Source organism: Cebidichthys violaceus, unplaced genomic scaffold (assembly GCF_023349555.1).
Source record: "Cebidichthys violaceus isolate CVI_PGR_0920_01 unplaced genomic scaffold, fCebVio1.0.p SCAF_5, whole genome shotgun sequence".
Classification (NCBI taxonomy): domain Eukaryota; kingdom Metazoa; phylum Chordata; class Actinopteri; order Perciformes; family Stichaeidae; genus Cebidichthys; species Cebidichthys violaceus.
This window is the reverse complement of record NW_027176705.1, coordinates 13,723,489-13,733,792: the sequence shown is the minus strand read 5'-3', so window position 1 is coordinate 13,733,792 and position 10,304 is coordinate 13,723,489. Positions and strand designations below refer to the sequence as shown.

The window sequence follows — 10,304 nt, the reverse complement described above, 5'->3', positions numbered from 1 at the left end:
TCCGCCTGAGTGAGACAAACAGACTGTCTGTCTCACTCAGACGCAGTGTATGTCTGTCTGCGTCACTCAGACGGAGTGTCTGTCCTTTTGTCTCACTCAGACGGAGTGTCTGTCTGTTTGTCTCACTCAGACGAAGTGTCGGCTGGTCTGTCGGTCTCACTGCCTCACTTAGGCAGAGTGTCGGTCGGTCTCAATGCCTCACTTAGGCGGAGTGTCGGTTGGTCTCACTGTCTCTCCCAGGCGGAGTGTTGGCCGTTCGGTCGGTCTCACTGCCTCACTCAGGCGGAGTGTCGGTCGGTCTCACTGTCTCACACAGGCGGAGTGTTTGTCTGTTTGTCTCACTCAGGCGGAGTGTCGGTCTGGTTGTCTGTCTCACTCAGGCGGAATGTCGGTCTGGTTGTCTGTCTCACTGATGTGGACTGTCGGTCTGGTTGTCTGTCTCACCCAGACGGAGTGTCGGCCGGTCGGTCGGTCGGTCTCCATACCAACCTTGCAATTTGAAGTCAAAAAGATAACATCAGATGATTTGTCTCTTTATACAGTTGAGACGTTGGCCATTTTAACAGCACTGCAGTGGGTAGAGGAGGTTCGGATAAAAAAGGTAATTGTCTTTTCAGATTCCAGTTCAGCATTATCCTCATTAGAATCATTCACATCCCATAGCAGGCAGGATTTAATTAATAAAATATACGAAACACTGTTCCGACTTAAGAATATGGGTTTGTTTGTATCGTTTATGTGGGTACCAGCACACAGAGGGGTAAAAGAAAATGTAAGAGCAGATAATTTAGCAAAACAAGCTTTAGAAAGTCAGCACAAGATAGCCATTTTATTCAGCAAAGCAGAAGTTGAGGAACTAAATCTAGAAGATGCATTAACCTTGGGGGCAGGAAATGTACTACAATACTTGAAAGAAACAGGATTGAGTAAAAGAATTTAGGTGACCGAAATGATAGAGCTCTTTTTTTTTTCTTTTATTAGTTTTGTTTGTTTGTTTTTTGATTTTGTAAGGGGATAGATACTCTGGTCCACACTCCAATACATTGGAAAGATTGTGGAACACTGGGAAACAAGTCGGAGCACGGCCACCTGGATGGGTTAAAAGTAATGTTCCTGTATGTGTAATGTCTCTTTTACAGGCTTGCCAGCTAGCGGTGGTGACCACGCCGCGGGACGGCCACGCCCTGTGTCTCTTGGGGTCTGGCACAGCTGGCTCAATATGACGACAACCCAAATTCAGACGGGTCAAAGGAAGCCATAGCTGTCTGCATAGTGTGCTCACTGTCTCTGTCTACGGTAACAGTTATGATGGCCTTTTGGGAACGACCTGCTCGTCCACATTAAAGCCCCTTTTTCCTGTTTGCTCAGAACAGAGGTGGTGGCAGGACCGACCGGAGGTTGAAAATCAGAGAGCTGCCAAGCAGTCCATCGCCCAACCAGCAGGAGTGAAGGGGTCCTCTGAGACCAGCGTGGCCAAGAGAGGAGCTAAGCGGACAAATCCAGCCAGAACCCCTGCAGCCAGGTGAGTCGCGCGCTTGGCCGACGTGTTGCGCGGTTGTTTGTTCGCACTGGATGATTTCCTGTGTGATGCTTACTTTTCCTCTCGTCTATCCTGCTGCATATTTATGTCCGGCTTCATGTGGGTTAGCTTCACTGGAACGAGTTTGTTTTCCTCGTAGGAGCTGCAGGGAATTATTTGAATGAAGGAAACATTTTAAAGGTCTTGGAAAGTTTGAGTTTGGCAACGCTTAATTGTGTCAAAAAGAAGTATATTGTATACTGTATATATTCAGTCTGTTGTGTATCAAAACGTAGATTATATGTCTTATGTGTTGTGTCCTGTAGGGGGAGAGCTGGAGCAGCAGCAGCAGTCAGGCCAGAGAGATCAGCCAAACCTTCCAACAAATGAAGCTCTAGCGTAAGTTCAGACAAGAAGACTATACTCATGCATGCCTAAGCCCATAGCTTATTTACCATACATCTGCCGTCACTCCTCATGCATGCATGCATGCACACATTATTTCCTTGTTGTTATTGTTTGGGGCTGTCAATCATGATATCGGCTGTCTAGATCAACTGGTCTCTAGCCAATAGCACAAGGACATCATTAGCATATCATCTTGCCGCTGTCTGTCTTTAAATACGATTGTCTCTCTACCTTCAGTACGTTCACGCTGCTGTTACGGAATCCTCCACCTCCCCATCTCCGCCCAGTCTTCGCAGATTCATCAGCTTCATCAACCTCATCATCCTCATCAGCCACCATCACCACCAGTGTCTGGACTCCACGGAGAGGGATTTATATTGTTGCCGCTCGGGACGATCGCAACTGGATCACAAATCTCCTCGTCGTGTTCAAGCGTCAAAGAAGTTCTGCGTAACTCATGAACGCATCATCTGTCATAATAAATGTTAACTACTTGTTTTTAATTTTATATTCACTTGTCTCTCCTGATTGAACTGCACAAAAGCCCAGCTCCCCACCAACAGGTCTAGACGGGACTGTTGAACCCGAAAAGGTTGAGACAAAAGCATTGAGAGTGACACACATGGATGGATGGAAACCTTTCTACCCCAAAGTCTTAGTTTTTCATGATTGAACAAATGGGATCTGAGATATACGTACATCACCAAATATTAAATTCTCAATCGAAGAGATAAGAGTCACATTGCATCATCACACCTCGCTCTGGTTCTGGTTTCTTTAAACTTTTTTTTTTTTAAAGAATATGTAAATATTAAACAGGTCAAGTATGCAATACAAAAATAGTGTAATTTTGAAACCTCACATATGAGGCATTAAATAACGTCAGCAGCAACTCTTTATTTAATTTTTTACACAATATAATAGTCTGACATACGACCCTAACGTGTGTGTGTGTGTGTGTGTGTGTGTGTGTGTATATAAACCTTTGACTGTAATATGTCGACAACATGAAAGAAGAATTCTGAACGAGACCAAAGCCTGAAGCAGCTGTTTAGACTCTATTGTGTTCCTAGATAAAGTAATCCTCTAGATAAAGTAATCCTCTAGATAAAGTAACGTAATCCTCTAGATAAAGTAATCCTCTTGACGTTACTTCCTGGTGTTATAAGGGAGCCGTTCATATTAGACACAGGACAATAAGAAAAATGTTTTCTCCAAAAGGCACATTTAATTTCTCAATAAAAAACATTTTAAAAGTGACAACTTGAACAAAACAGGAGAACATCGGCCAACAGTGCAACAAAAGACCAAGAAATGAAATCTTGATCTCTAAAGTCTTCTTCCAAAACTCATTTCTTTTTCCCAATAAAGGCTTTTTTTAATAATATGGGGAATCGCTGTGTTACAGGAATATTTCTCTGCATTACAGGTTAACTCAGCATTCAAGAGACACAATAGAATAAGAACAAAGGATCTCAGAGTTCATTTAAGTAAAATGTTTTTTTTGGCGAAAATTGCAAAAAAAACCCATCTAGATACCAAGAGCTGCAGAAGGACGTCGTTGTCTTCTGATAAAAGACGAGTGAGCCTCACAGAAGTGATTCACTTCCTGTTTGTGTCTCGTACAGATCCGGACCTCCTCGGTCTCGGTCTGCGTCTTCACGCCACGTTGGGTTTGGTGACGATGAGCACGCGGACCGTCTGGTGGAAGCCCGAGCACATCAGTTATGTGATTGGACGCTGCAGCCGATCGGACTGACTGACTGGAGTTTCATACCAGAGTGAAGACGGATCACAGATTAAACTCAAGCTTTATATTTGATATGTTTTCTGATTCACCGTTTGGTTTAAATAGATGTTCATTGTAGTCTGAACAATGGACCACAAAGAACTTTCTTCATTTATTAGAAAGATTTGTCTTTTCATGATCTGATATTTCCCTCAATAACTTTTATTATGGAAACAATTAAAGTCAGAGAGCTTTTTACATCATTTATCATCATTTCATTCAGTCACGTGAGACTGATCATTCCTGAGGGTTTTATACCTTAAATTGAACCTGAAACATTGAGCCTAATACATTTATTCCAGTATTCAAGACAAACCATAATCATATTTTGGGTTAATTAATAATGACGTCACAATCTGAATTTCAAAACGTACAAACGCATTCTGCCTTACAAATCGATCCTGCGCTCATAAACAGGTCACAGTATGTTAAAGATGTAACAGTATACAGAGAGAAAACACCGGTACAGTGATGATTACTGGGTGTCTTTATTAGTTATTAGTAGTATTAGTTACTATTATTAAGTACAGTGATCATGTGAACAGACACAAACTTCTCAAAAGTCTCTCCAGCTGTTAAAGCCGATTGACAGCTCAGCTGTGATCAGCTGTGATCAGTGGCCTCCGTCATCAGAAACAAACGTAGCTTCATGTGATGCAACAGAGGAAAGGACGGCTCATGTCTCTTAAAACCTCTTGGACCCTAGCCCTATTTTTAAGCCCTCGGCTTGAAAATAGCATATCCATAGGATAATGAGAGTAGCGTTGCAACGGTAAGGGCTATTTTAATAATTTTGGTATTAAAATAACCCTAACACTTGTGAGATGTGTTGATATGTGTAAATATCAGTATATATGTTACTGGTTAAGAGTAAATTAAGATGGCACACAGCACAAATTGAAAATTCTAATTTTCGACAGAAAAAAACTAACAATTTCAGGATATTTCTTTTTAGAAATCATGTAGCTACGAGCTTTCAAGCTCTCCCAGATCATAGAACTATATGTTTAGGGTCTCTATACAAATTTTTACTTTGATAAAGTGAAGCTTTATCTAGTACATCTTGATCTAGTACAGAGAGGTCAGATGAGGTCAACCAAAATGTAATCTTGTTCCAGCTGTACCATTGTAATTTTATATACTATATAATTATATATTTCACTTCTTTTATCACTAATAGTGTTCAATCTATCCAAATGCAGCAGTTTGGCATCATTTTGAGAGCCTGGATCCTCTCTGAGACTGTTAATGTTTGTCATCCATGGGATTTTATCGTCTGAATTCCAGTTATTTTCTTTTATTATTTTTGGATGAATGCGTTAACCCCACCGGTGGGGGCGCTCGGGCCGAAAAGGAAAGCGTATTTCCTCGTTCCTCTCTCCTCGCATGGTTTCCTCCATGCATCCCTGGTGGGAGGGACTAAGACGCAAGGAAAGGACGCAAGTGAGGGAAACGGGGATGCAATTAAGAGACTTGGGATGTACCCCCGGTAGTTTTGGAAAACAACAATGCGCATGCTCAGAGCTCGTTGCCAGGTGACAACCATTTTTTCAATTTTTGTTTTCATTTAATTGGCAAATTGATCAAGTCATGAGGTCTCGAGGTCTGCCTTGTGTTCATTTCGAGAGAGGAGCTTGCAGAGACGACACCAGCTGAGGAGATTTCGTTATGAACCAAACTTCGTATTTTTTTGTCAACACTGCTAATGCTAGCTAGCTAATTCGTTGGACTCATTTCAGCCGCGGTTTTCATCTGGTCTGCAGACGTTTGAAGCTAGCTGAGGACACAGAAGGAGAGCTACACACAGTAAGAGCTGATATAACTACTTCTTATTTGTGTTGTGCTGCTTTGTGTTGTGTGGCCGCCGTGTCATCTCTAAGCCGATATGTTTGTTGTGTCCGTGGTGTTATGTAGAAACATGTCTTTTGCTAACTTTATTAGCCGAACATTAGCTTATTAATACTGAGACTGACTGGATTCCCACTCTAGGTAGCTACTGTTACTTTCCATTTGTGCCATGTTTTTATCTTGAACTAGCTAAAGCCTGCTTGTGTTGCTTGTGTCATTTCTGAGGCGATATGTTTGTTGTGACCGTGGTGTTATGTAGAAAAATGTCTTTTGCTAACTTTATTAGCCGAACATTAGCTTATTAATACTGAGACTGACTGGATTCCCACGCTATAGGTACTGTTACTTTCCATTTGTGCCATGTTTTTATCTTGAACTAGCTAAAGCCTGCTTGTGTTGCTTGTGTCATCTCTGAGGCGATATGTTTGTTGTGACCGTGGTGTTATGTAGAAAAATGTCTTTTGCTAACTTTATTAGCCGAACATTAGCTTATTAATACTGAGACTGACTGGATTCCCACTCTAGGTAGCTACTGTTACTTTCCATTTGTGCCATGTTTTTATCTTGAACTAGCTAAAGCCTGCTTGTGTTGCTTGTGTCATCTCTGAGGCGATATGTTTGTTGTGACCGTGGTGTTATGTAGAAAAATGTCTTTTGCTAACTTTATTAGCCGAACATTAGCTTATTAATACTGAGACTGACTAGATTCCCACGCTATAGGTACTGTTACTTTCCATTTGTGCCATGTTTTTATCTTGAACTAGCTAAAGCCTGCTTGTGTTGGTCGTGTCATCTCTGAGGCGACATGTTTGATGTGTCTCTGGTCCTTTTAGTCTGGGTGGTAGACCCCTGAAAGATTTTACATTCGTTGAAGGTGCTCAGATGTTCCCATTGCTGGGGTGGAAATTGTAATACTTTAGTTAAATTGTTACACTATTGTGCTGATGTAGATGAGTTATGTTTTATTTCCATAAGAGGATTATTTAAACTTTGTTTTTAAAGATTCCTCTTCACTTGCATTGTTTGAAGTGCCATGGTCTTCATCATGTTCTTTATAAGTGAAGTTAACTTTTTAGTAGTGCTGGGCAAGTTAATATCGCGTTAACGCATTAATTAATTAGCTTCAACAATTATTATATCGCGCATTAACGCAGTTTTTTTTTTATTTATTATTAAGCGGACATTTTTAGCACAAGAACCGGTGTTATGGTTTAAACAGGGACCCTGTTAACTGGCGACCTTCAGCCGAATGTGTCAATTTGCAACAGCTGCCGTAACTATGACAACAACAGATGCATTGCTTAAATCATAACACCGGGCAGCCAGCAGTGAACCGCTGTTTGTGTGGCGTCTCTTCCGTCTCTTCCTGTTTCTTTCACCTTCATTCCCCTGGGTCCTAAGTCCCTCCCTGTGCAGCCTTTTATCACCCTCTATGTACCAATGTACATTTATAACAAATACCACACATATTACAAGGCACTCAGCGTTGAATATGTGTCTGACCAAAATACCAAAAACCCCCAAAAATAAATGATTAATTTAAATAATTTTTGTAGAGTTTTTAAAGTGTTTTTGTTTGGAATATGTATAATAAGCATATCATTTAGTTTTGCTACTGAAAATTTAACAAACATAAAAAAGAGAGAGAAAAAACATGACTGAGCATGACATGAACTGAGATAGACTGAACAAGAGACTGGAGTTATTGATGACTCCACTTCAAGTGCACATGTTGTTGATTTGAACTTCATATTCATGATTTGGTCTACTCATGTGCTGATAAAGCTAAATTCAGTTGTTTAATTTCCATTTGTGCCATGGTCTTCATCTTAACAGACTGGTTGAACCAGCTATAGACTGGTTGTGTAGTGCTGCTTGTGTAGTGCTGCTTGTGTTGTGCTGCTTGTGTTAACTGGCCGCTGTGCCACCTTATTGTTTATTTGTGTTGTGCAGTTTGTTCTTTTTTGGCCGCCGTGCCATCAAGGAGCCGATATTTTTGTTGTGACCCTGGTCCTGCAGCAGGAGTGAAACATTGAAGGCTTGAAATCCTCTTCACCTCATACATTGTGAAGTGCCGTGGACGTCCTCGCTACAGCCTGAACGCAGAAGGAGAGCTACGAACAGTAAGAGCAATTTATTTTAATATGCATTGTGCTTGTGTTGTGTTTTGTGGCCGCCGCGCCATCACAGAGCAGATAGGGTTGTTGTGACTGTGGTGTTATGTAGAAAAATGTCCTTTGCTAGTTTTATTAGCCGAATGTTAGTGTCTCTGTGACACTGTCGGAGTGTCGGTCTGGTTGTCTGTCTCACTCGGTCGGGGTGTCTGTCTCAGTCGGGGTGTCTGTCTGATTGTCTGTCTCAGTCGGGGTGTCTGTCTGGTTGTCTGTCTCAGGCGGAGTGTCTGTCTGGTTGTCTGTCTCAGTCGGAGTGTCTGTCTGGTTGTCTCTCACAGTCGGAGTGTCGGTCTGGTTTTCTGTCTCAGTCGAGTGTCTGTCTGGTTGTCTGTCTCGGCGGAGTGTCTGTCTGGTTGTCTGTCTCAGTCGGGGTGTCTGTCTGGTTGTCTGTCTCAGGCGGAGTGTCTGTCTGGTTGTCTGACTCAGTCGTGGTGTCTGTCTGGTTGTCTGTCTCAGGCGGAGTGTCTGTCTGGTTGTCTGTCTCAGTCGGGGTGTCTGTCTGGTTGTCTGTCTCAGTCGGGGTGTCTGTCTGGTTGTCTGTCTCAGTCGGAGTGTCTGTCTGATTGTCTGTCTCAGTCGGGGTGTCTGTCTGGTTGTCTGTCTCAGTCGGGGTGTCGGTCTGGTTGTGTGTCTCAGTCGGAGTGTCTGTCTGGTTATCTGTCTCGGAGTGTCTGTCTGGTTGTCTGTCTCAGGCGGAGTGTCTGTCTGGTTGTCTGTCTCAGTCGGAGTGTCTGTCTAGTTGTCTGTCTCAGTCGGGGTGTCTGTCTGGTTGTCTGTCTCAGTCGGAGTGTCTGTCTGATTGTTTGTCTCAGTCGGGGTGTCTGTCTGGTTGTCTGTCTCAGTCGGAGTGTCTGTCTAGTTGTCTTTCTCAGTCGGGGTGTCTGTCTAGTTGTCTGTCTCAGTCGGGGTTTCTGTCTGGTTGTCTGTTTCAGGCGGAGTGTCTGTCTGGTTGTCTGTCTCAGGCGGAGTGTCTGTCTGGTTGTCTGTCTAAGGCGGATTGTCTGTCTGGCTGTCTCACTCAGGCAGAGTGTCGGTCTGGTTGTCTGTCTCACTCAGGCGGAGTGTCGGTCTAGTTGTCTGTGTCACTCAGGCGGAATGTCGGTCTGATTGTCTGTCTCAGTCGGGGTGTCTGTCTGGTTGTCTGTCTCAGGCGGAGTGTCTGTCTGGTTGTCTGTCTCAGTCGAATGTCTGTCTGGTTGTCTGTCTCAGTCGGAGTGTCTGTCTGGTTGTCTGTCTCAGTCGGAGTGTCTGTCTGGTTGTCTCTCACAGTCGGAGTGTCGGTCTGGTTTTCTGTCTCAGTCGAGTGTCTGTCTGGTTGTCTGTCTCGGCGGAGTGTCTGTCTGGTTGTCTGTCTCAGGCGGAGTGTCTGTCTAGTTGTCTGTCTCAGTCGGAGTGTCTGTCTGGTTGTCTGTCTCAGTCGGAGTGTCTGTCTGGTTGTCTGTCTCAGTCGGGGTGTCTGTCTGGTTGTCTGTCTCAGTCGGGGTGTCTGTCTAGTTGTCTGTCTCAGTCGGGGTGTCGGTGTGGTTGTGTGTCTCAGTCGGAGTGTCTGTCTGGTTATCTGTCTCGGATTGTCTGTCTGGTTGTCTGTCTCAGGCGGAGTGTCTGTCTGGTTGTCTGTCTCAGTCGGAGTGTCTGTCTAGTTGTCTGTCTCAGTCGGGGTGTCTGTCTGGTTGTCTGTCTCAGTCGGAGTGTCTGTCTGATTGTTTGTCTCAGTCGGGGTGTCTGTCTGGTTGTCTGTCTCAGTCGGAGTGTCTGTCTAGTTGTCTTTCTCAGTCGGGGTGTCTGTCTAGTTGTCTGTCTCAGTCGGGGTTTCTGTCTGGTTGTCTGTTTCAGGCGGAGTGTCTGTCTGGTTGTCTGTCTCAGGCGGAGTGTCTGTCTGGTTGTCTGTCTAAGGCGGATTGTCTGTCTGGCTGTCTCACTCAGGCAGAGTGTCGGTCTGGTTGTCTGTCTCACTCAGGCGGAGTGTCGGTCTAGTTGTCTGTGTCACTCAGGCGGAATGTCGGTCTGATTGTCTGTCTCAGTCGGGGTGTCTGTCTGGTTGTCTGTCTCAGGCGGAGTGTCTGTCTGGTTGTCTGTCTCAGTCGAATGTCTGTCTGGTTGTCTGTCTCAGTCGGAGTGTCTGTCTGGTTGTCTGTCTCAGTCGGAGTGTCTGTCTGGTTGTCTCTCACAGTCGGAGTGTCGGTCTGGTTTTCTGTCTCAGTCGAGTGTCTGTCTGGTTGTCTGTCTCGGCGGAGTGTCTGTCTGGTTGTCTGTCTCAGTCGGAGTGTCTGTCTGATTGTCTGTCTCAGTCGGGGTGTCTGTCTGATTGTCTGTCTCAGGCGGAGTGTCTGTCTGGTTGTCTGTCTCAGTCGGAGTGTCTGTCTGGTTGTCTGTCTCAGTCGGAGTGTCTGTCTGGTTATCTGTCTCGGAGTGTCTGTCTGGTTGTCTGTCTCAGGCGGAGTGTCTGTCTGGTTGTCTGTCTCAGTCGGGGTGTCTGTCTGGTTGTCTGTCTCAGTCGGGGTGTCTGTCTGGTTGTCTGTCTCGGAGTGCCTGTCTGGTTGTCTGTCTAAGGCGGATTGTCTGTCTG

At 44.3% G+C, this 10,304-nt stretch overlaps 1 long non-coding RNA gene across 1 annotated transcript; it reads left to right on the top strand.

Moving 5' to 3' along the window:
- On the top strand, nucleotides 1-2,435 carry LOC137887649 (uncharacterized). Its single transcript, XR_011105064.1, has 3 exons — nucleotides 1-1,522; nucleotides 1,846-1,918; nucleotides 2,165-2,435. It is a non-coding gene; the product is annotated as an uncharacterized lncRNA (long non-coding RNA).
- The last annotated feature ends 7,869 nt before the right edge of the window (nucleotides 2,436-10,304 follow it).